The 27,846-nt window shown below is 43.2% G+C and overlaps 1 protein-coding gene and 13 non-coding genes across 14 annotated transcripts in view; 7 read left to right on the forward strand and 7 right to left on the reverse strand.

Annotated features, from left to right (window-relative positions):
* The window catches only part of LOC109642464 (G2/M phase-specific E3 ubiquitin-protein ligase), a 333,983-nt gene that overhangs the window by 226,499 nt on the left and 79,638 nt on the right, over positions 1-27,846 (forward strand). The window lies entirely within an intron of this gene.
* On the reverse strand, positions 362-443 carry trnas-gcu (transfer RNA serine (anticodon GCU)). The gene has a single exon. It is a non-coding gene; the product is annotated as a tRNA-Ser (tRNA).
* Positions 1,413-1,485, forward strand: trnaa-agc (transfer RNA alanine (anticodon AGC)). Its single transcript has one exon. It is a non-coding gene; the product is annotated as a tRNA-Ala (tRNA).
* Positions 3,419-3,500, reverse strand: trnas-gcu (transfer RNA serine (anticodon GCU)). Its single transcript has one exon. It is a non-coding gene; the product is annotated as a tRNA-Ser (tRNA).
* On the forward strand, positions 4,470-4,542 carry trnaa-agc (transfer RNA alanine (anticodon AGC)). Its single transcript has one exon. It is a non-coding gene; the product is annotated as a tRNA-Ala (tRNA).
* trnaa-agc (transfer RNA alanine (anticodon AGC)) lies at positions 7,527-7,599 on the forward strand. Its single transcript has one exon. It is a non-coding gene; the product is annotated as a tRNA-Ala (tRNA).
* trnas-gcu (transfer RNA serine (anticodon GCU)) lies at positions 8,010-8,091 on the reverse strand. The gene has a single exon. It is a non-coding gene; the product is annotated as a tRNA-Ser (tRNA).
* trnaa-agc (transfer RNA alanine (anticodon AGC)) lies at positions 11,875-11,947 on the forward strand. The gene has a single exon. It is a non-coding gene; the product is annotated as a tRNA-Ala (tRNA).
* trnas-gcu (transfer RNA serine (anticodon GCU)) lies at positions 12,358-12,439 on the reverse strand. Its single transcript has one exon. It is a non-coding gene; the product is annotated as a tRNA-Ser (tRNA).
* On the forward strand, positions 16,223-16,295 carry trnaa-agc (transfer RNA alanine (anticodon AGC)). The gene has a single exon. It is a non-coding gene; the product is annotated as a tRNA-Ala (tRNA).
* Positions 16,706-16,787, reverse strand: trnas-gcu (transfer RNA serine (anticodon GCU)). The gene has a single exon. It is a non-coding gene; the product is annotated as a tRNA-Ser (tRNA).
* trnas-gcu (transfer RNA serine (anticodon GCU)) lies at positions 21,054-21,135 on the reverse strand. The gene has a single exon. It is a non-coding gene; the product is annotated as a tRNA-Ser (tRNA).
* Positions 24,919-24,991, forward strand: trnaa-agc (transfer RNA alanine (anticodon AGC)). Its single transcript has one exon. It is a non-coding gene; the product is annotated as a tRNA-Ala (tRNA).
* trnas-gcu (transfer RNA serine (anticodon GCU)) lies at positions 25,402-25,483 on the reverse strand. The gene has a single exon. It is a non-coding gene; the product is annotated as a tRNA-Ser (tRNA).

The raw sequence follows: 27,846 nt of genomic DNA on the forward strand, positions 1-27,846 counted from the left end.
GGAAATTCTGTTTGACAAGGTCTTCTTCTAAAATGAGATACAATACCTGTTTTTGCGCCATGGAGTGATATGATTCAGAGAAATGGTGTACCATCCCTCCAGTGAGGCTCAGACAATTGCAGTGTCACCACCAAGGGGGACGGACATTTCTCCTGACAGCACATGTTGGCCTATCACCTTACTTTGACACTCAGTAAACGCTAATTTTTCTTCACTAACTTGTTTCCGATCTGTCATTTCAAGGAGGTAAGACATTCAGAAGAGGTAACTATGTTGAGGGTCCTGGTTAATAGTTTTCTCACTACACGAAACAGCAATACTGCATTTGAGATAATGATCATAATATTCAGTTATTTAGAGTTGACTACGACGAGATTCGAACCCACACGTGCAGAGCACAATGGATTAGCAGTCCATCGCCTTGACCACTCGGCCACCTCGTCCTATTCAGAGCAAATTTATGTCCTGAAAGTCAAACTCTTCCTGTTTTTAAGAGAGTTGTTACAATGGTGACATGTGGCTGTGAACCCAAGTAAAAGAAAAAAAACTATTGCTGAAAAACATGATTCTAGCCCACGCGTGCAGAGCACAATGGATTAGCAGTTCATTCTTGGGGTACAATTTTGGGATTACAGGACTCTAGCTAATGTTTTCTGGTATTGTACATGTGTACATAGGCCACTGCACTTGCTTGTGTTTCTTGAAGATGTTTCACTTGTCATCCAAGAGGCTTCTTTAGTTCTAACAGACTTGTGGGAGGTTTTGGCTATTTTATCACTCTAGGATCTTCACCTATCCTCAGACTTGTTGTGTTAAACATGCAGGTTGTTTAACCTCACACCAACCAATGGGGTGTTGGAGCTCCTTGAGTACAGGTGTGAATAGCTGATGATACCTGTAAGCCTTTGACCCACCCTGCTATGGTGTGACGCATTAGGGTCACAAGCAATCTCAGGATAGGCAAAGGGCCACAGAGGTGAAATAGCTGAATTCTCCCACTACTATGTTAGAACCTAAAGGAGGATCTAGAAAGAGAAGTGACCTGTTTTCAAGAAACCAAAGCAAGCCTATGCACACTTGTGTGCAGGGGTTTGATACTGACATGTTTTACATTGAGGTACAAGACAGTGGATGTCACCCACAAAAAGGAACTAACAGTTCAATAGTGGAGAATGTGGGCATCTATCCCACTACCTCTCATATGCGAAGCGAGCACTCTACCATTTGAGCTAATTCCCCTTGGCAAACAGGTCTTCTGTGGCACATCATCAACATCAAATTCCAACCTGTTCAGCATGTATGTGTTCTGTCCTAACATTGATCAAATTCCCGAGAATAATGAATGAAGACGCTCATCACAGGACCTCAGAGGAGACTGGGCGACTAAGTATTGTGCAGACACCTCTCCAGATGGGGAATTAGCTCAAATGGTAGAGCGCTCGCTTAGCATGCGAGAGGTAGTGGGATCGATGCCCACATTCTCCAGAGAGGGTTCAATATCTTAATTTTACTCTGGTAGAGCAAGTTTGGAAATTCAGTTTGACAAGGTCTTCTTCTAAAATGAGATACAATACCTGTTTTTGCGCCATGGAGTGATATGATTCAGAGAAATGGTGTACCATCCCTCCAGTGAGGCTCAGACAATTGCAGTGTCACCACCAAGGGGGACGGACATTTCTCCTGACAGCACATGTTGGCCTATCACCTTACTTTGACACTCAGTAAACGCTAATTTTTCTTCACTAACTTGTTTCCGATCTGTCATTTCAAGGAGGTAAGACATTCAGAAGAGGTAACTATGTTGAGGGTCCTGGTTAATAGTTTTCTCACTACACGAAACAGCAATACTGCATTTGAGATAATGATCATAATATTCAGTTATTTAGAGTTGACTACGACGAGATTCAAACCCACACGTGCAGAGCACAATGGATTAGCAGTCCATCGCCTTGACCACTCGGCCACCTCGTCCTATTCAGAGCAAATTTATGTCCTGAAAGTCAAACTCTTCCTGTTTTTAAGAGAGTTGTTACAATGGTGACATGTGGCTGTGAACCCAAGTAAAAGAAAAAAAACTATTGCTGAAAAAACATGATTCTAGCCCACGCGTGCAGAGCACAATGGATTAGCAGTTCATTCTTGGGGTACAATTTTGGGATTACAGGACTCTAGCTAATGTTTTCTGGTATTGTACATGTGTACATAGGCCACTGCACTTGCTTGTGTTTCTTGAAGATGTTTCACTTGTCATCCAAGAGGCTTCTTTAGTTCTAACAGACTTGTGGGAGGTTTTGGCTATTTTATCACTCTATGATCTTCACCTATCCTCAGACTTCTTGTGTTAAACATGCAGGTTGTTTAACCTCACACCAACCAATGGGGTGTTGGAGCTCCTTGAGTACAGGTGTAAATAGCTGATGATACCTGTAAGCCTTTGACCCACCCTGCTATGGTGTGACGCATTAGGGTCACAAGCAATCTCAGGATAGGCAAAGGGCCACAGAGGTGAAATAGCTGAATTCTCCCACTACTATGTTAGAACCTAAAGGAGGATCTAGAAAGAGAAGTGACCTGTTTTCAAGAAACCAAAGCAAGCCTATGCACACTTGTGTGCAGGGGTTTGATACTGACATGTTTTACGTTGAGGTACAAGACAGTGGATGTCACCCACAAAGAGGAACTAACAGTTCAATAGTGGAGAATGTGGGCATCGATCCCACTACCTCTCACATGCAAAGCGAGCACTCTACCATTTGAGCTAATTCCCCATGGCAAACAGGTCTTCTGTGGCACATCATTTACATCAAATTCCAACCTGTTCAGCATGTATGTGTTCTGTCCTAACATTGATCACATTCCCGAGAATAATGAATGAAGACGCTCATCACAGGACCTCAGAGGAGACTGGGCGACTAAGTGTTGTGCAGACATCTCTCCAGATGGGGAATTAGCTCAAATGGTAGAGAGCTCGCTTAGCATGCGAGAGGTAGTGGGATCAATGCCCACATTCTCCAGAGAGGGTTCAATATCTTAATTTTACTCTGGTAGAGCAAGTTTGGAAATTCTGTTTGACAAGGTCTTCTTCTAAAATGAGATACAATACCTGTTTTTGCGCCATGGAGTGATATGATTCAGAGAAATGGTGTACCATCCCTCCAGTGAGGCTCAGACAATTGCAGTGTCACCACCAAGGGGGACGGACATTTCTCCTGACAGCACATGTTGGCCTATCACCTTACTTTGACACTCAGTAAATGCAAATTTTTCTTCACTAACTTGTTTCCGATCTGTCATTTCAAGGAGGTAAGACATTCAGAAGAGGTAACTATGTTGAGGGTCCTGGTTAATAGTTTTCTCACTACACAAAACAGCAATACTGCATTTGAGATAATGATCATAATATTCAGTTATTTAGAGTTGACTACGACGAGATTCGAACCCACACGTGCAGAGCACAATGGATTAGCAGTCCATCGCCTTGACCACTCGGCCACCTCGTCCTATTCAGAGCAAATTTATGTCCTGAAAGTCAAACTCTTCCTGTTTTTAAGAGAGTTGTTACAATGGTGACATGTGGCTGTGAACCCAAGTAAAAGAAAAAAAACTATTGCTGAAAAACATGATTCTAGCCCACGCGTGCAGAGCACAATGGATTAGCAGTTCATTCTTGGGGTACAATTTTGGGATTACAGGACTCTAGCTAATGTTTTCTGGTATTGTACATGTGTACATAGGCCACTGCACTTGCTTGTGTTTCTTGAAGATGTTTCACTTGTCATCCAAGAGGCTTCTTTAGTTCTAACAGACTTGTGGGAGGTTTTGGCTATTTTATCACTCTAGGATCTTCACCTATCCTCAGACTTGTTGTGTTAAACATGCAGGTTGTTTAACCTCACACCAACCAATGGGGTGTTGGAGCTCCTTGAGTACAGGTGTGAATAGCTGATGATACCTGTAAGCCTTTGACCCACCCTGCTATGGTGTGACGCATTAGGGTCACAAGCAATCTCAGGATAGGCAAAGGGCCACAGAGGTGAAATAGCTGAATTCTCCCACTACTATGTTAGAACCTAAAGGAGGATCTAGAAAGAGAAGTGACCTGTTTTCAAGAAACCAAAGCAAGCCTATGCACACTTGTGTGCAGGGGTTTGATACTGACATGTTTTACATTGAGGTACAAGACAGTGGATGTCACCCACAAAAAGGAACTAACAGTTCAATAGTGGAGAATGTGGGCATCTATCCCACTACCTCTCATATGCGAAGCGAGCACTCTACCATTTGAGCTAATTCCCCTTGGCAAACAGGTCTTCTGTGGCACATCATCAACATCAAATTCCAACCTGTTCAGCATGTATGTGTTCTGTCCTAACATTGATCAAATTCCCGAGAATAATGAATGAAGACGCTCATCACAGGACCTCAGAGGAGACTGGGCGACTAAGTATTGTGCAGACACCTCTCCAGATGGGGAATTAGCTCAAATGGTAGAGCGCTCGCTTAGCATGCGAGAGGTAGTGGGATCGATGCCCACATTCTCCAGAGAGGGTTCAATATCTTAATTTTACTCTGGTAGAGCAAGTTTGGAAATTCAGTTTGACAAGGTCTTCTTCTAAAATGAGATACAATACCTGTTTTTGCGCCATGGAGTGATATGATTCAGAGAAATGGTGTACCATCCCTCCAGTGAGGCTCAGACAATTGCAGTGTCACCACCAAGGGGGACGGACATTTCTCCTGACAGCACATGTTGGCCTATCACCTTACTTTGACACTCAGTAAACGCTAATTTTTCTTCACTAACTTGTTTCCGATCTGTCATTTCAAGGAGGTAAGACATTCAGAAGAGGTAACTATGTTGAGGGTCCTGGTTAATAGTTTTCTCACTACACGAAACAGCAATACTGCATTTGAGATAATGATCATAATATTCAGTTATTTAGAGTTGACTACGACGAGATTCAAACCCACACGTGCAGAGCACAATGGATTAGCAGTCCATCGCCTTGACCACTCGGCCACCTCGTCCTATTCAGAGCAAATTTATGTCCTGAAAGTCAAACTCTTCCTGTTTTTAAGAGAGTTGTTACAATGGTGACATGTGGCTGTGAACCCAAGTAAAAGAAAAAAAACTATTGCTGAAAAAACATGATTCTAGCCCACGCGTGCAGAGCACAATGGATTAGCAGTTCATTCTTGGGGTACAATTTTGGGATTACAGGACTCTAGCTAATGTTTTCTGGTATTGTACATGTGTACATAGGCCACTGCACTTGCTTGTGTTTCTTGAAGATGTTTCACTTGTCATCCAAGAGGCTTCTTTAGTTCTAACAGACTTGTGGGAGGTTTTGGCTATTTTATCACTCTATGATCTTCACCTATCCTCAGACTTCTTGTGTTAAACATGCAGGTTGTTTAACCTCACACCAACCAATGGGGTGTTGGAGCTCCTTGAGTACAGGTGTAAATAGCTGATGATACCTGTAAGCCTTTGACCCACCCTGCTATGGTGTGACGCATTAGGGTCACAAGCAATCTCAGGATAGGCAAAGGGCCACAGAGGTGAAATAGCTGAATTCTCCCACTACTATGTTAGAACCTAAAGGAGGATCTAGAAAGAGAAGTGACCTGTTTTCAAGAAACCAAAGCAAGCCTATGCACACTTGTGTGCAGGGGTTTGATACTGACATGTTTTACGTTGAGGTACAAGACAGTGGATGTCACCCACAAAGAGGAACTAACAGTTCAATAGTGGAGAATGTGGGCATCGATCCCACTACCTCTCACATGCAAAGCGAGCACTCTACCATTTGAGCTAATTCCCCATGGCAAACAGGTCTTCTGTGGCACATCATTTACATCAAATTCCAACCTGTTCAGCATGTATGTGTTCTGTCCTAACATTGATCACATTCCCGAGAATAATGAATGAAGACGCTCATCACAGGACCTCAGAGGAGACTGGGCGACTAAGTGTTGTGCAGACATCTCTCCAGATGGGGAATTAGCTCAAATGGTAGAGAGCTCGCTTAGCATGCGAGAGGTAGTGGGATCAATGCCCACATTCTCCAGAGAGGGTTCAATATCTTAATTTTACTCTGGTAGAGCAAGTTTGGAAATTCTGTTTGACAAGGTCTTCTTCTAAAATGAGATACAATACCTGTTTTTGCGCCATGGAGTGATATGATTCAGAGAAATGGTGTACCATCCCTCCAGTGAGGCTCAGACAATTGCAGTGTCACCACCAAGGGGGACGGACATTTCTCCTGACAGCACATGTTGGCCTATCACCTTACTTTGACACTCAGTAAATGCAAATTTTTCTTCACTAACTTGTTTCCGATCTGTCATTTCAAGGAGGTAAGACATTCAGAAGAGGTAACTATGTTGAGGGTCCTGGTTAATAGTTTTCTCACTACACAAAACAGCAATACTGCATTTGAGATAATGATCATAATATTCAGTTATTTAGAGTTGACTACGACGAGATTCGAACCCACACGTGCAGAGCACAATGGATTAGCAGTCCATCGCCTTGACCACTCGGCCACCTCGTCCTATTCAGAGCAAATTTATGTCCTGAAAGTCAAACTCTTCCTGTTTTTAAGAGAGTTGTTACAATGGTGACATGTGGCTGTGAACCCAAGTAAAAGAAAAAAAACTATTGCTGAAAAACATGATTCTAGCCCACGCGTGCAGAGCACAATGGATTAGCAGTTCATTCTTGGGGTACAATTTTGGGATTACAGGACTCTAGCTAATGTTTTCTGGTATTGTACATGTGTACATAGGCCACTGCACTTGCTTGTGTTTCTTGAAGATGTTTCACTTGTCATCCAAGAGGCTTCTTTAGTTCTAACAGACTTGTGGGAGGTTTTGGCTATTTTATCACTCTAGGATCTTCACCTATCCTCAGACTTGTTGTGTTAAACATGCAGGTTGTTTAACCTCACACCAACCAATGGGGTGTTGGAGCTCCTTGAGTACAGGTGTGAATAGCTGATGATACCTGTAAGCCTTTGACCCACCCTGCTATGGTGTGACGCATTAGGGTCACAAGCAATCTCAGGATAGGCAAAGGGCCACAGAGGTGAAATAGCTGAATTCTCCCACTACTATGTTAGAACCTAAAGGAGGATCTAGAAAGAGAAGTGACCTGTTTTCAAGAAACCAAAGCAAGCCTATGCACACTTGTGTGCAGGGGTTTGATACTGACATGTTTTACGTTGAGGTGCAAGACAGTGGATGTCACCCACAAAGAGGAACTAACAGTTCAATAGTGGAGAATGTGGGCATCGATCCCACTACCTCTCACATGCGAAGCGAGCACTCTACCATTTGAGCTAATTCCCCTTGGCAAACAGGTCTTCTGTGGCACATCATCAACATCAAATTCCAACCTGTTCAGCATGTATGTGTTCTGTCCTAACATTGATCACATTCCCGAGAATAATGAATGAAGACGCTCATCACAGGACCTCAGAGGAGACTGTGCGACTAAGTGTTGTGCAGACATCTCTCCAGATGGGGAATTAGCTCAAATGGTAGAGCGCTCGCTTAGCATGCGAGAGGTAGTGGGATCGATGCCCACATTCTCCAGAGAAGGTTCAATATCTTAATTTTACTCTGGTAGAGCAAGTTTGGAAATTCTGTTTGACAAGGTCTTCTTCTAAAATGAGATACAATACCTGTTTTTACGCCATGGAGTGATATGATTCAGAGAAATGGTGTACCATCCCTCCAGTGAGGCTCAGACAATTGCAGTGTCACCACCAAGGGGGACGGACATTTCTCCTGACAGCACATGTTGGCCTATCACCTTACTTTGACACTCAGTAAACGCAAATTTTTCTTCACTAACTTGTTTCCGATCTGTCATTTCAAGGAGGTAAGACATTCAGAAGAGGTAACTATGTTGAGGGTCCTGGTTAATAGTTTTCTCACTACACGAAACAGCAATAGTGCATTTGAGATAATGATCATAATATTCAGTTATTTAGAGTTGACTACGACGAGGATGGGATTCGAACCCACGCGTGCAGAGCACAATGGATTAGCAGTCCATCGCCTTGACCACTCGGCCACCTCGTCCTATTCAGAGCAAATTTATGTCCTGAAAGTCAAACTCTTCCTGTTTTTAAGAGAGTTGTTACAATGGTGACATGTGGCTGTGAACCCAAGTAAAAGAAAAAAAACTATTGCTGAAAAACATGATTCTAGCCCACGCGTGCAGAGCACAATGGATTAGCAGTTCATTCTTGGGGTACAATTTTGGGATTACAGGACTCTAGCTAATGTTTTCTGGTATTGTACATGTGTACATAGGCCTCTGCACTTGCTTGTGTTTCTTGAAGATGTTTCACTTGTCATCCAAGAGGCTTCTTTAGTTCTAACAGACTTGTGGGAGGTTTTGGCTATTTTATCACTCTAGGATCTTCACCTATCCTCAGACTTGTTGTATTAAACATGCAGGTTGTTTAACCTCACACCAACCAATGGGGTGTTGGAGCTCCTTGAGTACAGGTGTGAATAGCTGATGATACCTGTAAGCCTTTGACCCACCCTGCTATGGTGTGACGCATTAGGGTCACAAGCAATCTCAGGATAGGCAAAGGGCCACAGAGGTGAAATAGCTGAATTCTCCCACTCCTATGTTAGAACCTAAAGGAGGATCTAGAAAGAGAAGTGACCTGTTTTCAAGAAACCAAAGCAAGCCTATGCACACTTGTGTGCAGGGGTTTGATACTGACATGTTTTACGTTGAGGTACAAGACAGTGGATGTCACCCACAAAGAGGAACTAACAGTTCAATAGTGGAGAATGTGGGCATCGATCCCACTACCTCTCACATGCATGCGAGAGGTAGTGGGATCAATGCCCACATTCTCCAGAGAAGGTTCATTATCTTAATTTTACTCTGGTAGAGCAAGTTTGGAAATTCTGTTTGACAAGGTCTTCTTCTAAAATGAGATACAGTACCTGTTTTTGCGCCATGGAGTGATATGATTCAGAGAAATGGTGTACCATCCCTCCAGTGAGGCTCAGACAATTGCAGTGTCACCACCAAGGGGGACGGACATTTCTCCTGACAGCGCATGTTGGCCTATCACCTTACTTTGACACTCAGTAAACGCAAATTTTTCTTCACTAACTTGTTTCCGATCTGTCATTTCAAGGAGGTAAGACATTCAGAAGAGGTAACTATGTTGAGGGTCCTGGTTAATAGTTTTCTCACTACACGAAACAGCAATACTGCATTTGAGATAATGATCATAATATTCAGTTATTTAGAGTTGACTACGACGAGATTCAAACCCACACGTGCAGAGCACAATGGATTAGCAGTCCATCGCCTTGACCACTCGGCCACCTCGTCCTATTCAGAGCAAATTTATGTCCTGAAAGTCAAACTCTTCCTGTTTTTAAGAGAGTTGTTACAATGGTGACATGTGGCTGTGAACCCAAGTAAAAGAAAAAAAACTATTGCTGAAAAAACATGATTCTAGCCCACGCGTGCAGAGCACAATGGATTAGCAGTTCATTCTTGGGGTACAATTTTGGGATTACAGGACTCTAGCTAATGTTTTCTGGTATTGTACATGTGTACATAGGCCACTGCACTTGCTTGTGTTTCTTGAAGATGTTTCACTTGTCATCCAAGAGGCTTCTTTAGTTCTAACAGACTTGTGGGAGGTTTTGGCTATTTTATCACTCTATGATCTTCACCTATCCTCAGACTTCTTGTGTTAAACATGCAGGTTGTTTAACCTCACACCAACCAATGGGGTGTTGGAGCTCCTTGAGTACAGGTGTAAATAGCTGATGATACCTGTAAGCCTTTGACCCACCCTGCTATGGTGTGACGCATTAGGGTCACAAGCAATCTCAGGATAGGCAAAGGGCCACAGAGGTGAAATAGCTGAATTCTCCCACTACTATGTTAGAACCTAAAGGAGGATCTAGAAAGAGAAGTGACCTGTTTTCAAGAAACCAAAGCAAGCCTATGCACACTTGTGTGCAGGGGTTTGATACTGACATGTTTTACGTTGAGGTACAAGACAGTGGATGTCACCCACAAAGAGGAACTAACAGTTCAATAGTGGAGAATGTGGGCATCGATCCCACTACCTCTCACATGCAAAGCGAGCACTCTACCATTTGAGCTAATTCCCCTTGGCTAACAGGTCTTCTGTGGCACATCATTTACATCAAATTCCAACCTGTTCAGCATGTATGTGTTCTGTCCTAACATTGATCACATTCCCGAGAATAATGAATGAAGACGCTCATCACAGGACCTCAGAGGAGACTGGGCGACTAAGTGTTGTGCAGACATCTCTCCAGATGGGGAATTAGCTCAAATGGTAGAGAGCTCGCTTAGCATGCGAGAGGTAGTGGGATCAATGCCCACATTCTCCAGAGAGGGTTCAATATCTTAATTTTACTCTGGTAGAGCAAGTTTGGAAATTCTGTTTGACAAGGTCTTCTTCTAAAATGAGATACAATACCTGTTTTTGCGCCATGGAGTGATATGATTCAGAGAAATGGTGTACCATCCCTCCAGTGAGGCTCAGACAATTGCAGTGTCACCACCAAGGGGGACGGACATTTCTCCTGACAGCACATGTTGGCCTATCACCTTACTTTGACACTCAGTAAATGCAAATTTTTCTTCACTAACTTGTTTCCGATCTGTCATTTCAAGGAGGTAAGACATTCAGAAGAGGTAACTATGTTGAGGGTCCTGGTTAATAGTTTTCTCACTACACGAAACAGCAATACTGCATTTGAGATAATGATCATAATATTCAGTTATTTAGAGTTGACTACGACGAGATTCGAACCCACACGTGCAGAGCACAATGGATTAGCAGTCCATCGCCTTGACCACTCGGCCACCTCGTCCTATTCAGAGCAAATTTATGTCCTGAAAGTCAAACTCTTCCTGTTTTTAAGAGAGTTGTTACAATGGTGACATGTGGCTGTGAACCCAAGTAAAAGAAAAAAAACTATTGCTGAAAAACATGATTCTAGCCCACGCGTGCAGAGCACAATGGATTAGCAGTTCATTCTTGGGGTACAATTTTGGGATTACAGGACTCTAGCTAATGTTTTCTGGTATTGTACATGTGTACATAGGCCACTGCACTTGCTTGTGTTTCTTGAAGATGTTTCACTTGTCATCCAAGAGGCTTCTTTAGTTCTAACAGACTTGTGGGAGGTTTTGGCTATTTTATCACTCTAGGATCTTCACCTATCCTCAGACTTGTTGTGTTAAACATGCAGGTTGTTTAACCTCACACCAACCAATGGGGTGTTGGAGCTCCTTGAGTACAGGTGTGAATAGCTGATGATACCTGTAAGCCTTTGACCCACCCTGCTATGGTGTGACGCATTAGGGTCACAAGCAATCTCAGGATAGGCAAAGGGCCACAGAGGTGAAATAGCTGAATTCTCCCACTACTATGTTAGAACCTAAAGGAGGATCTAGAAAGAGAAGTGACCTGTTTTCAAGAAACCAAAGCAAGCCTATGCACACTTGTGTGCAGGGGTTTGATACTGACATGTTTTACGTTGAGGTGCAAGACAGTGGATGTCACCCACAAAGAGGAACTAACAGTTCAATAGTGGAGAATGTGGGCATCGATCCCACTACCTCTCACATGCGAAGCGAGCACTCTACCATTTGAGCTAATTCCCCATGGCAAACAGGTCTTCTGTGGCACATCATCAACATCAAATTCCAACCTGTTCAGCATGTATGTGTTCTGTCCTAACATTGATCACATTCCCGAGAATAATGAATGAAGACGCTCATCACAGGACCTCAGAGGAGACTGTGCGACTAAGTGTTGTGCAGACATCTCTCCAGATGGGGAATTAGCTCAAATGGTAGAGCGCTCGCTTAGCATGCGAGAGGTAGTGGGATCGATGCCCACATTCTCCAGAGAAGGTTCAATATCTTAATTTTACTCTGGTAGAGCAAGTTTGGAAATTCTGTTTGACAAGGTCTTCTTCTAAAATGAGATACAATACCTGTTTTTACGCCATGGAGTGATATGATTCAGAGAAATGGTGTACCATCCCTCCAGTGAGGCTCAGACAATTGCAGTGTCACCACCAAGGGGGACGGACATTTCTCCTGACAGCACATGTTGGCCTATCACCTTACTTTGACACTCAGTAAACGCAAATTTTTCTTCACTAACTTGTTTCCGATCTGTCATTTCAAGGAGGTAAGACATTCAGAAGAGGTAACTATGTTGAGGGTCCTGGTTAATAGTTTTCTCACTACACGAAACAGCAATAGTGCATTTGAGATAATGATCATAATATTCAGTTATTTAGAGTTGACTACGACGAGGATGGGATTCGAACCCACGCGTGCAGAGCACAATGGATTAGCAGTCCATCGCCTTGACCACTCGGCCACCTCGTCCTATTCAGAGCAAATTTATGTCCTGAAAGTCAAACTCTTCCTGTTTTTAAGAGAGTTGTTACAATGGTGACATGTGGCTGTGAACCCAAGTAAAAGAAAAAAAACTATTGCTGAAAAACATGATTCTAGCCCACGCGTGCAGAGCACAATGGATTAGCAGTTCATTCTTGGGGTACAATTTTGGGATTACAGGACTCTAGCTAATGTTTTCTGGTATTGTACATGTGTACATAGGCCTCTGCACTTGCTTGTGTTTCTTGAAGATGTTTCACTTGTCATCCAAGAGGCTTCTTTAGTTCTAACAGACTTGTGGGAGGTTTTGGCTATTTTATCACTCTAGGATCTTCACCTATCCTCAGACTTGTTGTATTAAACATGCAGGTTGTTTAACCTCACACCAACCAATGGGGTGTTGGAGCTCCTTGAGTACAGGTGTGAATAGCTGATGATACCTGTAAGCCTTTGACCCACCCTGCTATGGTGTGACGCATTAGGGTCACAAGCAATCTCAGGATAGGCAAAGGGCCACAGAGGTGAAATAGCTGAATTCTCCCACTCCTATGTTAGAACCTAAAGGAGGATCTAGAAAGAGAAGTGACCTGTTTTCAAGAAACCAAAGCAAGCCTATGCACACTTGTGTGCAGGGGTTTGATACTGACATGTTTTACGTTGAGGTACAAGACAGTGGATGTCACCCACAAAGAGGAACTAACAGTTCAATAGTGGAGAATGTGGGCATCGATCCCACTACCTCTCACATGCATGCGAGAGGTAGTGGGATCAATGCCCACATTCTCCAGAGAAGGTTCATTATCTTAATTTTACTCTGGTAGAGCAAGTTTGGAAATTCTGTTTGACAAGGTCTTCTTCTAAAATGAGATACAGTACCTGTTTTTGCGCCATGGAGTGATATGATTCAGAGAAATGGTGTACCATCCCTCCAGTGAGGCTCAGACAATTGCAGTGTCACCACCAAGGGGGACGGACATTTCTCCTGACAGCGCATGTTGGCCTATCACCTTACTTTGACACTCAGTAAACGCAAATTTTTCTTCACTAACTTGTTTCCGATCTGTCATTTCAAGGAGGTAAGACATTCAGAAGAGGTAACTATGTTGAGGGTCCTGGTTAATAGTTTTCTCACTACACGAAACAGCAATACTGCATTTGAGATAATGATCATAATATTCAGTTATTTAGAGTTGACTACGACGAGATTCAAACCCACACGTGCAGAGCACAATGGATTAGCAGTCCATCGCCTTGACCACTCGGCCACCTCGTCCTATTCAGAGCAAATTTATGTCCTGAAAGTCAAACTCTTCCTGTTTTTAAGAGAGTTGTTACAATGGTGACATGTGGCTGTGAACCCAAGTAAAAGAAAAAAAACTATTGCTGAAAAAACATGATTCTAGCCCACGCGTGCAGAGCACAATGGATTAGCAGTTCATTCTTGGGGTACAATTTTGGGATTACAGGACTCTAGCTAATGTTTTCTGGTATTGTACATGTGTACATAGGCCACTGCACTTGCTTGTGTTTCTTGAAGATGTTTCACTTGTCATCCAAGAGGCTTCTTTAGTTCTAACAGACTTGTGGGAGGTTTTGGCTATTTTATCACTCTATGATCTTCACCTATCCTCAGACTTCTTGTGTTAAACATGCAGGTTGTTTAACCTCACACCAACCAATGGGGTGTTGGAGCTCCTTGAGTACAGGTGTAAATAGCTGATGATACCTGTAAGCCTTTGACCCACCCTGCTATGGTGTGACGCATTAGGGTCACAAGCAATCTCAGGATAGGCAAAGGGCCACAGAGGTGAAATAGCTGAATTCTCCCACTACTATGTTAGAACCTAAAGGAGGATCTAGAAAGAGAAGTGACCTGTTTTCAAGAAACCAAAGCAAGCCTATGCACACTTGTGTGCAGGGGTTTGATACTGACATGTTTTACGTTGAGGTACAAGACAGTGGATGTCACCCACAAAGAGGAACTAACAGTTCAATAGTGGAGAATGTGGGCATCGATCCCACTACCTCTCACATGCAAAGCGAGCACTCTACCATTTGAGCTAATTCCCCATGGCAAACAGGTCTTCTGTGGCACATCATTTACATCAAATTCCAACCTGTTCAGCATGTATGTGTTCTGTCCTAACATTGATCACATTCCCGAGAATAATGAATGAAGACGCTCATCACAGGACCTCAGAGGAGACTGGGCGACTAAGTGTTGTGCAGACATCTCTCCAGATGGGGAATTAGCTCAAATGGTAGAGAGCTCGCTTAGCATGCGAGAGGTAGTGGGATCAATGCCCACATTCTCCAGAGAGGGTTCAATATCTTAATTTTACTCTGGTAGAGCAAGTTTGGAAATTCTGTTTGACAAGGTCTTCTTCTAAAATGAGATACAATACCTGTTTTTGCGCCATGGAGTGATATGATTCAGAGAAATGGTGTACCATCCCTCCAGTGAGGCTCAGACAATTGCAGTGTCACCACCAAGGGGGACGGACATTTCTCCTGACAGCACATGTTGGCCTATCACCTTACTTTGACACTCAGTAAATGCAAATTTTTCTTCACTAACTTGTTTCCGATCTGTCATTTCAAGGAGGTAAGACATTCAGAAGAGGTAACTATGTTGAGGGTCCTGGTTAATAGTTTTCTCACTACACGAAACAGCAATACTGCATTTGAGATAATGATCATAATATTCAGTTATTTAGAGTTGACTACGACGAGATTCGAACCCACACGTGCAGAGCACAATGGATTAGCAGTCCATCGCCTTGACCACTCGGCCACCTCGTCCTATTCAGAGCAAATTTATGTCCTGAAAGTCAAACTCTTCCTGTTTTTAAGAGAGTTGTTACAATGGTGACATGTGGCTGTGAACCCAAGTAAAAGAAAAAAAACTATTGCTGAAAAACATGATTCTAGCCCACGCGTGCAGAGCACAATGGATTAGCAGTTCATTCTTGGGGTACAATTTTGGGATTACAGGACTCTAGCTAATGTTTTCTGGTATTGTACATGTGTACATAGGCCACTGCACTTGCTTGTGTTTCTTGAAGATGTTTCACTTGTCATCCAAGAGGCTTCTTTAGTTCTAACAGACTTGTGGGAGGTTTTGGCTATTTTATCACTCTAGGATCTTCACCTATCCTCAGACTTGTTGTGTTAAACATGCAGGTTGTTTAACCTCACACCAACCAATGGGGTGTTGGAGCTCCTTGAGTACAGGTGTGAATAGCTGATGATACCTGTAAGCCTTTGACCCACCCTGCTATGGTGTGACGCATTAGGGTCACAAGCAATCTCAGGATAGGCAAAGGGCCACAGAGGTGAAATAGCTGAATTCTCCCACTACTATGTTAGAACCTAAAGGAGGATCTAGAAAGAGAAGTGACCTGTTTTCAAGAAACCAAAGCAAGCCTATGCACACTTGTGTGCAGGGGTTTGATACTGACATGTTTTACGTTGAGGTGCAAGACAGTGGATGTCACCCACAAAGAGGAACTAACAGTTCAATAGTGGAGAATGTGGGCATCGATCCCACTACCTCTCACATGCGAAGCGAGCACTCTACCATTTGAGCTAATTCCCCTTGGCAAACAGGTCTTCTGTGGCACATCATCAACATCAAATTCCAACCTGTTCAGCATGTATGTGTTCTGTCCTAACATTGATCACATTCCCGAGAATAATGAATGAAGACGCTCATCACAGGACCTCAGAGGAGACTGTGCGACTAAGTGTTGTGCAGACATCTCTCCAGATGGGGAATTAGCTCAAATGGTAGAGCGCTCGCTTAGCATGCGAGAGGTAGTGGGATCGATGCCCACATTCTCCAGAGAAGGTTCAATATCTTAATTTTACTCTGGTAGAGCAAGTTTGGAAATTCTGTTTGACAAGGTCTTCTTCTAAAATGAGATACAATACCTGTTTTTACGCCATGGAGTGATATGATTCAGAGAAATGGTGTACCATCCCTCCAGTGAGGCTCAGACAATTGCAGTGTCACCACCAAGGGGGACGGACATTTCTCCTGACAGCACATGTTGGCCTATCACCTTACTTTGACACTCAGTAAACGCAAATTTTTCTTCACTAACTTGTTTCCGATCTGTCATTTCAAGGAGGTAAGACATTCAGAAGAGGTAACTATGTTGAGGGTCCTGGTTAATAGTTTTCTCACTACACGAAACAGCAATAGTGCATTTGAGATAATGATCATAATATTCAGTTATTTAGAGTTGACTACGACGAGGATGGGATTCGAACCCACGCGTGCAGAGCACAATGGATTAGCAGTCCATCGCCTTGACCACTCGGCCACCTCGTCCTATTCAGAGCAAATTTATGTCCTGAAAGTCAAACTCTTCCTGTTTTTAAGAGAGTTGTTACAATGGTGACATGTGGCTGTGAACCCAAGTAAAAGAAAAAAAACTATTGCTGAAAAACATGATTCTAGCCCACGCGTGCAGAGCACAATGGATTAGCAGTTCATTCTTGGGGTACAATTTTGGGATTACAGGACTCTAGCTAATGTTTTCTGGTATTGTACATGTGTACATAGGCCTCTGCACTTGCTTGTGTTTCTTGAAGATGTTTCACTTGTCATCCAAGAGGCTTCTTTAGTTCTAACAGACTTGTGGGAGGTTTTGGCTATTTTATCACTCTAGGATCTTCACCTATCCTCAGACTTGTTGTATTAAACATGCAGGTTGTTTAACCTCACACCAACCAATGGGGTGTTGGAGCTCCTTGAGTACAGGTGTGAATAGCTGATGATACCTGTAAGCCTTTGACCCACCCTGCTATGGTGTGACGCATTAGGGTCACAAGCAATCTCAGGATAGGCAAAGGGCCACAGAGGTGAAATAGCTGAATTCTCCCACTCCTATGTTAGAACCTAAAGGAGGATCTAGAAAGAGAAGTGACCTGTTTTCAAGAAACCAAAGCAAGCCTATGCACACTTGTGTGCAGGGGTTTGATACTGACATGTTTTACGTTGAGGTACAAGACAGTGGATGTCACCCACAAAGAGGAACTAACAGTTCAATAGTGGAGAATGTGGGCATCGATCCCACTACCTCTCACATGCATGCGAGAGGTAGTGGGATCAATGCCCACATTCTCCAGAGAAGGTTCATTATCTTAATTTTACTCTGGTAGAGCAAGTTTGGAAATTCTGTTTGACAAGGTCTTCTTCTAAAATGAGATACAGTACCTGTTTTTGCGCCATGGAGTGATATGATTCAGAGAAATGGTGTACCATCCCTCCAGTGAGGCTCAGACAATTGCAGTGTCACCACCAAGGGGGACGGACATTTCTCCTGACAGCGCATGTTGGCCTATCACCTTACTTTGACACTCAGTAAACGCAAATTTTTCTTCACTAACTTGTTTCCGATCTGTCATTTCAAGGAGGTAAGACATTCAGAAGAGGTAACTATGTTGAGGGTCCTGGTTAATAGTTTTCTCACTACACGAAACAGCAATACTGCATTTGAGATAATGATCATAATATTCAGTTATTTAGAGTTGACTACGACGAGATTCAAACCCACACGTGCAGAGCACAATGGATTAGCAGTCCATCGCCTTGACCACTCGGCCACCTCGTCCTATTCAGAGCAAATTTATGTCCTGAAAGTCAAACTCTTCCTGTTTTTAAGAGAGTTGTTACAATGGTGACATGTGGCTGTGAACCCAAGTAAAAGAAAAAAAACTATTGCTGAAAAAACATGATTCTAGCCCACGCGTGCAGAGCACAATGGATTAGCAGTTCATTCTTGGGGTACAATTTTGGGATTACAGGACTCTAGCTAATGTTTTCTGGTATTGTACATGTGTACATAGGCCACTGCACTTGCTTGTGTTTCTTGAAGATGTTTCACTTGTCATCCAAGAGGCTTCTTTAGTTCTAACAGACTTGTGGGAGGTTTTGGCTATTTTATCACTCTATGATCTTCACCTATCCTCAGACTTCTTGTGTTAAACATGCAGGTTGTTTAACCTCACACCAACCAATGGGGTGTTGGAGCTCCTTGAGTACAGGTGTAAATAGCTGATGATACCTGTAAGCCTTTGACCCACCCTGCTATGGTGTGACGCATTAGGGTCACAAGCAATCTCAGGATAGGCAAAGGGCCACAGAGGTGAAATAGCTGAATTCTCCCACTACTATGTTAGAACCTAAAGGAGGATCTAGAAAGAGAAGTGACCTGTTTTCAAGAAACCAAAGCAAGCCTATGCACACTTGTGTGCAGGGGTTTGATACTGACATGTTTTACGTTGAGGTACAAGACAGTGGATGTCACCCACAAAGAGGAACTAACAGTTCAATAGTGGAGAATGTGGGCATCGATCCCACTACCTCTCACATGCAAAGCGAGCACTCTACCATTTGAGCTAATTCCCCATGGCAAACAGGTCTTCTGTGGCACATCATTTACATCAAATTCCAACCTGTTCAGCATGTATGTGTTCTGTCCTAACATTGATCACATTCCCGAGAATAATGAATGAAGACGCTCATCACAGGACCTCAGAGGAGACTGGGCGACTAAGTGTTGTGCAGACATCTCTCCAGATGGGGAATTAGCTCAAATGGTAGAGAGCTCGCTTAGCATGCGAGAGGTAGTGGGATCAATGCCCACATTCTCCAGAGAGGGTTCAATATCTTAATTTTACTCTGGTAGAGCAAGTTTGGAAATTCTGTTTGACAAGGTCTTCTTCTAAAATGAGATACAATACCTGTTTTTGCGCCATGGAGTGATATGATTCAGAGAAATGGTGTACCATCCCTCCAGTGAGGCTCAGACAATTGCAGTGTCACCACCAAGGGGGACGGACATTTCTCCTGACAGCACATGTTGGCCTATCACCTTACTTTGACACTCAGTAAATGCAAATTTTTCTTCACTAACTTGTTTCCGATCTGTCATTTCAAGGAGGTAAGACATTCAGAAGAGGTAACTATGTTGAGGGTCCTGGTTAATAGTTTTCTCACTACACGAAACAGCAATACTGCATTTGAGATAATGATCATAATATTCAGTTATTTAGAGTTGACTACGACGAGATTCGAACCCACACGTGCAGAGCACAATGGATTAGCAGTCCATCGCCTTGACCACTCGGCCACCTCGTCCTATTCAGAGCAAATTTATGTCCTGAAAGTCAAACTCTTCCTGTTTTTAAGAGAGTTGTTACAATGGTGACATGTGGCTGTGAACCCAAGTAAAAGAAAAAAAACTATTGCTGAAAAACATGATTCTAGGCCACGCGTGCAGAGCACAATGGATTAGCAGTTCATTCTTGGGGTACAATTTTGGGATTACAGGACTCTAGCTAATGTTTTCTGGTATTGTACATGTGTACATAGGCCACTGCACTTGCTTGTGTTTCTTGAAGATGTTTCACTTGTCATCCAAGAGGCTTCTTTAGTTCTAACAGACTTGTGGGAGGTTTTGGCTATTTTATCACTCTAGGATCTTCACCTATCCTCAGACTTGTTGTATTAAACATGCAGGTTGTTTAACCTCACACCAACCAATGGGGTGTTGGAGCTCCTTGAGTACAGGTGTGAATAGCTGATGATACCTGTAAGCCTTTGACCCACCCTGCTATGGTGTGACGCATTAGGGTCACAAGCAATCTCAGGATAGGCAAAGGGCCACAGAGGTGAAATAGCTGAATTCTCCCACTCCTATGTTAGAACCTAAAGGAGGATCTAGAAAGAGAAGTGACCTGTTTTCAAGAAACCAAAGCAAGCCTATGCACACTTGTGTGCAGGGGTTTGATACTGACATGTTTTACGGTGAGGTACAAGACAGTGGATGTCACCCACAAAGAGGAACTAACAGTTCAATAGTGGAGAATGTGGGCATCGATCCCACTACCTCTCACATGCAAACCGAGCGCTCTACCATTTGAGCTAATTCCCCATGGCAAACAGGTCTTCTGTGGCACATCATCAACATCAAATTCCAACCTGTTCAGCATGTATGTGTTCTGTCCTAACATTGATCACATTCCCGAGAATAATGAATGAAGACGCTCATCACAGGACCTCAGAGGAGACTGGGCGACTAAGTGTTGTGCAGACATCTCTCCAGATGGGGAATTAGCTCAAATGGTAGAGTGCTCGCTTAGCATGCGAGAGGTAGTGGGATCAATGCCCACATTCTCCAGAGAAGGTTCATTATCTTAATTTTACTCTGGTAGAGCAAGTTTGGAAATTCTGTTTGACAAGGTCTTCTTCTAAAATGAGATACAATAACTGTTTTTGCGCCATGGAGTGATATGATTCAGAGAAATGGTGTACCATCCCTCCAGTGAAGCTCAGACAATTGCAGTGTCACCACCAAGGGGGACGGACATTTCTCCTGACAGCACATGTTGGCCTATCACCTTACTTTGACACTCAGTAAATGCAAATTTTTCTTCACTAACTTGTTTCCGATCTGTCATTTCAAGGAGGTAAGACATTCAGAAGAGGTAACTATGTTGAGGGTCCTGGTTAATAGTTTTCTCACTACACGAAACAGCAATAGTGCATTTGAGATAATGATCATAATATTCAGTTATTTAGAGTTGACTACGACGAGGATGGGATTCGAACCCACGCGTGCAGAGCACAATGGATTAGCAGTCCATCGCCTTGACCACTCAGCCACCTCGTCCTATTCAGAGCAAATTTATGTCCTGAAAGTCAAACTCTTCCTGTTTTTAAGAGAGTTGTTACAATGGTGACATGTGGCTGTGAACCCAAGTAAAAGAAAAAAAACTATTGCTGAAAAACATGATTCTAGCCCACGCGTGCAGAGCACAATGGATTAGCAGTTCATTCTTGGGGTACAATTTTGGGATTACAGGACTCTAGCTAATGTTTTCTGGTATTGTACATGTGTACATAGGCCTCTGCACTTGCTTGTGTTTCTTGAAGATGTTTCACTTGTCATCCAAGAGGCTTCTTTAGTTCTAACAGACTTGTGGGAGGTTTTGGCTATTTTATCACTCTAGGATCTTCACCTATCCTCAGACTTGTTGTGTTAAACATGCAGGTTGTTTAACCTCACACCAACCAATGGGGTGTTGGAGCTCCTTGAGTACAGGTGTGAATAGCTGATGATACCTGTAAGCCTTTGACCCACCCTGCTATGGTGTGACGCATTAGGGTCACAAGCAATCTCAGGATAGGCAAAGGGCCACAGAGGTGAAATAGCTGAATTCTCCCACTACTATGTTAGAACCTAAAGGAGGATCTAGAAAGAGAAGTGACCTGTTTTCAAGAAACCAAAGCAAGCCTATGCACAATTGTGTGCAGGGGTTTGATACTGACATGTTTTACGTTGAGGTACAAGACAGTGGATGTCACCCACAAAGAGGAACTAACAGTTCAATAGTGGAGAATGTGGGCATCGATCCCACTACCTCTCACATGCATGCGAGAGGTAGTGGGATCAATGCCCACATTCTCCAGAGAAGGTTCATTATCTTAATTTTACTCTGGTAGAGCAAGTTTGGAAATTCTGTTTGACAAGGTCTTCTTCTAAAATGAGATACAGTACCTGTTTTTGCGCCATGGAGTGATATGATTCAGAGAAATGGTGTACCATCCCTCCAGTGAGGCTCAGACAATTGCAGTGTCACCACCAAGGGGGACGGACATTTCTCCTGACAGCGCATGTTGGCCTATCACCTTACTTTGACACTCAGTAAACGCAAATTTTTCTTCACTAACTTGTTTCCGATCTGTCATTTCAAGGAGGTAAGACATTCAGAAGAGGTAACTATGTTGAGGGTCCTGGTTAATAGTTTTCTCACTACACGAAACAGCAATACTGCATTTGAGATAATGATCATAATATTCAGTTATTTAGAGTTGACTACGACGAGATTCAAACCCACACGTGCAGAGCACAATGGATTAGCAGTCCATCGCCTTGACCACTCGGCCACCTCGTCCTATTCAGAGCAAATTTATGTCCTGAAAGTCAAACTCTTCCTGTTTTTAAGAGAGTTGTTACAATGGTGACATGTGGCTGTGAACCCAAGTAAAAGAAAAAAAACTATTGCTGAAAAAACATGATTCTAGCCCACGCGTGCAGAGCACAATGGATTAGCAGTTCATTCTTGGGGTACAATTTTGGGATTACAGGACTCTAGCTAATGTTTTCTGGTATTGTACATGTGTACATAGGCCACTGCACTTGCTTGTGTTTCTTGAAGATGTTTCACTTGTCATCCAAGAGGCTTCTTTAGTTCTAACAGACTTGTGGGAGGTTTTGGCTATTTTATCACTCTATGATCTTCACCTATCCTCAGACTTCTTGTGTTAAACATGCAGGTTGTTTAACCTCACACCAACCAATGGGGTGTTGGAGCTCCTTGAGTACAGGTGTAAATAGCTGATGATACCTGTAAGCCTTTGACCCACCCTGCTATGGTGTGACGCATTAGGGTCACAAGCAATCTCAGGATAGGCAAAGGGCCACAGAGGTGAAATAGCTGAATTCTCCCACTACTATGTTAGAACCTAAAGGAGGATCTAGAAAGAGAAGTGACCTGTTTTCAAGAAACCAAAGCAAGCCTATGCACACTTGTGTGCAGGGGTTTGATACTGACATGTTTTACGTTGAGGTACAAGACAGTGGATGTCACCCACAAAGAGGAACTAACAGTTCAATAGTGGAGAATGTGGGCATCGATCCCACTACCTCTCACATGCAAAGCGAGCACTCTACCATTTGAGCTAATTCCCCATGGCAAACAGGTCTTCTGTGGCACATCATTTACATCAAATTCCAACCTGTTCAGCATGTATGTGTTCTGTCCTAACATTGATCACATTCCCGAGAATAATGAATGAAGACGCTCATCACAGGACCTCAGAGGAGACTGGGCGACTAAGTGTTGTGCAGACATCTCTCCAGATGGGGAATTAGCTCAAATGGTAGAGAGCTCGCTTAGCATGCGAGAGGTAGTGGGATCAATGCCCACATTCTCCAGAGAGGGTTCAATATCTTAATTTTACTCTGGTAGAGCAAGTTTGGAAATTCTGTTTGACAAGGTCTTCTTCTAAAATGAGATACAATACCTGTTTTTGCGCCATGGAGTGATATGATTCAGAGAAATGGTGTACCATCCCTCCAGTGAGGCTCAGACAATTGCAGTGTCACCACCAAGGGGGACGGACATTTCTCCTGACAGCACATGTTGGCCTATCACCTTACTTTGACACTCAGTAAATGCAAATTTTTCTTCACTAACTTGTTTCCGATCTGTCATTTCAAGGAGGTAAGACATTCAGAAGAGGTAACTATGTTGAGGGTCCTGGTTAATAGTTTTCTCACTACACGAAACAGCAATACTGCATTTGAGATAATGATCATAATATTCAGTTATTTAGAGTTGACTACGACGAGATTCGAACCCACACGTGCAGAGCACAATGGATTAGCAGTCCATCGCCTTGACCACTCGGCCACCTCGTCCTATTCAGAGCAAATTTATGTCCTGAAAGTCAAACTCTTCCTGTTTTTAAGAGAGTTGTTACAATGGTGACATGTGGCTGTGAACCCAAGTAAAAGAAAAAAAACTATTGCTGAAAAACATGATTCTAGCCCACGCGTGCAGAGCACAATGGATTAGCAGTTCATTCTTGGGGTACAATTTTGGGATTACAGGACTCTAGCTAATGTTTTCTGGTATTGTACATGTGTACATAGGCCACTGCACTTGCTTGTGTTTCTTGAAGATGTTTCACTTGTCATCCAAGAGGCTTCTTTAGTTCTAACAGACTTGTGGGAGGTTTTGGCTATTTTATCACTCTAGGATCTTCACCTATCCTCAGACTTGTTGTGTTAAACATGCAGGTTGTTTAACCTCACACCAACCAATGGGGTGTTGGAGCTCCTTGAGTACAGGTGTGAATAGCTGATGATACCTGTAAGCCTTTGACCCACCCTGCTATGGTGTGACGCATTAGGGTCACAAGCAATCTCAGGATAGGCAAAGGGCCACAGAGGTGAAATAGCTGAATTCTCCCACTACTATGTTAGAACCTAAAGGAGGATCTAGAAAGAGAAGTGACCTGTTTTCAAGAAACCAAAGCAAGCCTATGCACACTTGTGTGCAGGGGTTTGATACTGACATGTTTTACGTTGAGGTGCAAGACAGTGGATGTCACCCACAAAGAGGAACTAACAGTTCAATAGTGGAGAATGTGGGCATCGATCCCACTACCTCTCACATGCGAAGCGAGCACTCTACCATTTGAGCTAATTCCCCTTGGCAAACAGGTCTTCTGTGGCACATCATCAACATCAAATTCCAACCTGTTCAGCATGTATGTGTTCTGTCCTAACATTGATCACATTCCCGAGAATAATGAATGAAGACGCTCATCACAGGACCTCAGAGGAGACTGTGCGACTAAGTGTTGTGCAGACATCTCTCCAGATGGGGAATTAGCTCAAATGGTAGAGCGCTCGCTTAGCATGCGAGAGGTAGTGGGATCGATGCCCACATTCTCCAGAGAAGGTTCAATATCTTAATTTTACTCTGGTAGAGCAAGTTTGGAAATTCTGTTTGACAAGGTCTTCTTCTAAAATGAGATACAATACCTGTTTTTACGCCATGGAGTGATATGATTCAGAGAAATGGTGTACCATCCCTCCAGTGAGGCTCAGACAATTGCAGTGTCACCACCAAGGGGGACGGACATTTCTCCTGACAGCACATGTTGGCCTATCACCTTACTTTGACACTCAGTAAACGCAAATTTTTCTTCACTAACTTGTTTCCGATCTGTCATTTCAAGGAGGTAAGACATTCAGAAGAGGTAACTATGTTGAGGGTCCTGGTTAATAGTTTTCTCACTACACGAAACAGCAATAGTGCATTTGAGATAATGATCATAATATTCAGTTATTTAGAGTTGACTACGACGAGGATGGGATTCGAACCCACGCGTGCAGAGCACAATGGATTAGCAGTCCATCGCCTTGACCACTCGGCCACCTCGTCCTATTCAGAGCAAATTTATGTCCTGAAAGTCAAACTCTTCCTGTTTTTAAGAGAGTTGTTACAATGGTGACATGTGGCTGTGAACCCAAGTAAAAGAAAAAAAACTATTGCTGAAAAACATGATTCTAGCCCACGCGTGCAGAGCACAATGGATTAGCAGTTCATTCTTGGGGTACAATTTTGGGATTACAGGACTCTAGCTAATGTTTTCTGGTATTGTACATGTGTACATAGGCCTCTGCACTTGCTTGTGTTTCTTGAAGATGTTTCACTTGTCATCCAAGAGGCTTCTTTAGTTCTAACAGACTTGTGGGAGGTTTTGGCTATTTTATCACTCTAGGATCTTCACCTATCCTCAGACTTGTTGTATTAAACATGCAGGTTGTTTAACCTCACACCAACCAATGGGGTGTTGGAGCTCCTTGAGTACAGGTGTGAATAGCTGATGATACCTGTAAGCCTTTGACCCACCCTGCTATGGTGTGACGCATTAGGGTCACAAGCAATCTCAGGATAGGCAAAGGGCCACAGAGGTGAAATAGCTGAATTCTCCCACTCCTATGTTAGAACCTAAAGGAGGATCTAGAAAGAGAAGTGACCTGTTTTCAAGAAACCAAAGCAAGCCTATGCACACTTGTGTGCAGGGGTTTGATACTGACATGTTTTACGTTGAGGTACAAGACAGTGGATGTCACCCACAAAGAGGAACTAACAGTTCAATAGTGGAGAATGTGGGCATCGATCCCACTACCTCTCACATGCATGCGAGAGGTAGTGGGATCAATGCCCACATTCTCCAGAGAAGGTTCATTATCTTAATTTTACTCTGGTAGAGCAAGTTTGGAAATTCTGTTTGACAAGGTCTTCTTCTAAAATGAGATACAGTACCTGTTTTTGCGCCATGGAGTGATATGATTCAGAGAAATGGTGTACCATCCCTCCAGTGAGGCTCAGACAATTGCAGTGTCACCACCAAGGGGGACGGACATTTCTCCTGACAGCGCATGTTGGCCTATCACCTTACTTTGACACTCAGTAAACGCAAATTTTTCTTCACTAACTTGTTTCCGATCTGTCATTTCAAGGAGGTAAGACATTCAGAAGAGGTAACTATGTTGAGGGTCCTGGTTAATAGTTTTCTCACTACACGAAACAGCAATACTGCATTTGAGATAATGATCATAATATTCAGTTATTTAGAGTTGACTACGACGAGATTCAAACCCACACGTGCAGAGCACAATGGATTAGCAGTCCATCGCCTTGACCACTCGGCCACCTCGTCCTATTCAGAGCAAATTTATGTCCTGAAAGTCAAACTCTTCCTGTTTTTAAGAGAGTTGTTACAATGGTGACATGTGGCTGTGAACCCAAGTAAAAGAAAAAAAACTATTGCTGAAAAAACATGATTCTAGCCCACGCGTGCAGAGCACAATGGATTAGCAGTTCATTCTTGGGGTACAATTTTGGGATTACAGGACTCTAGCTAATGTTTTCTGGTATTGTACATGTGTACATAGGCCACTGCACTTGCTTGTGTTTCTTGAAGATGTTTCACTTGTCATCCAAGAGGCTTCTTTAGTTCTAACAGACTTGTGGGAGGTTTTGGCTATTTTATCACTCTATGATCTTCACCTATCCTCAGACTTCTTGTGTTAAACATGCAGGTTGTTTAACCTCACACCAACCAATGGGGTGTTGGAGCTCCTTGAGTACAGGTGTAAATAGCTGATGATACCTGTAAGCCTTTGACCCACCCTGCTATGGTGTGACGCATTAGGGTCACAAGCAATCTCAGGATAGGCAAAGGGCCACAGAGGTGAAATAGCTGAATTCTCCCACTACTATGTTAGAACCTAAAGGAGGATCTAGAAAGAGAAGTGACCTGTTTTCAAGAAACCAAAGCAAGCCTATGCACACTTGTGTGCAGGGGTTTGATACTGACATGTTTTACGTTGAGGTACAAGACAGTGGATGTCACCCACAAAGAGGAACTAACAGTTCAATAGTGGAGAATGTGGGCATCGATCCCACTACCTCTCACATGCAAAGCGAGCACTCTACCATTTGAGCTAATTCCCCATGGCAAACAGGTCTTCTGTGGCACATCATTTACATCAAATTCCAACCTGTTCAGCATGTATGTGTTCTGTCCTAACATTGATCACATTCCCGAGAATAATGAATGAAGACGCTCATCACAGGACCTCAGAGGAGACTGGGCGACTAAGTGTTGTGCAGACATCTCTCCAGATGGGGAATTAGCTCAAATGGTAGAGAGCTCGCTTAGCATGCGAGAGGTAGTGGGATCAATGCCCACATTCTCCAGAGAGGGTTCAATATCTTAATTTTACTCTGGTAGA

This window comes from Paralichthys olivaceus, chromosome 5 (genome assembly GCF_024713975.1).
Source record: "Paralichthys olivaceus isolate ysfri-2021 chromosome 5, ASM2471397v2, whole genome shotgun sequence".
In the NCBI taxonomy this organism is placed as follows: domain Eukaryota; kingdom Metazoa; phylum Chordata; class Actinopteri; order Pleuronectiformes; family Paralichthyidae; genus Paralichthys; species Paralichthys olivaceus.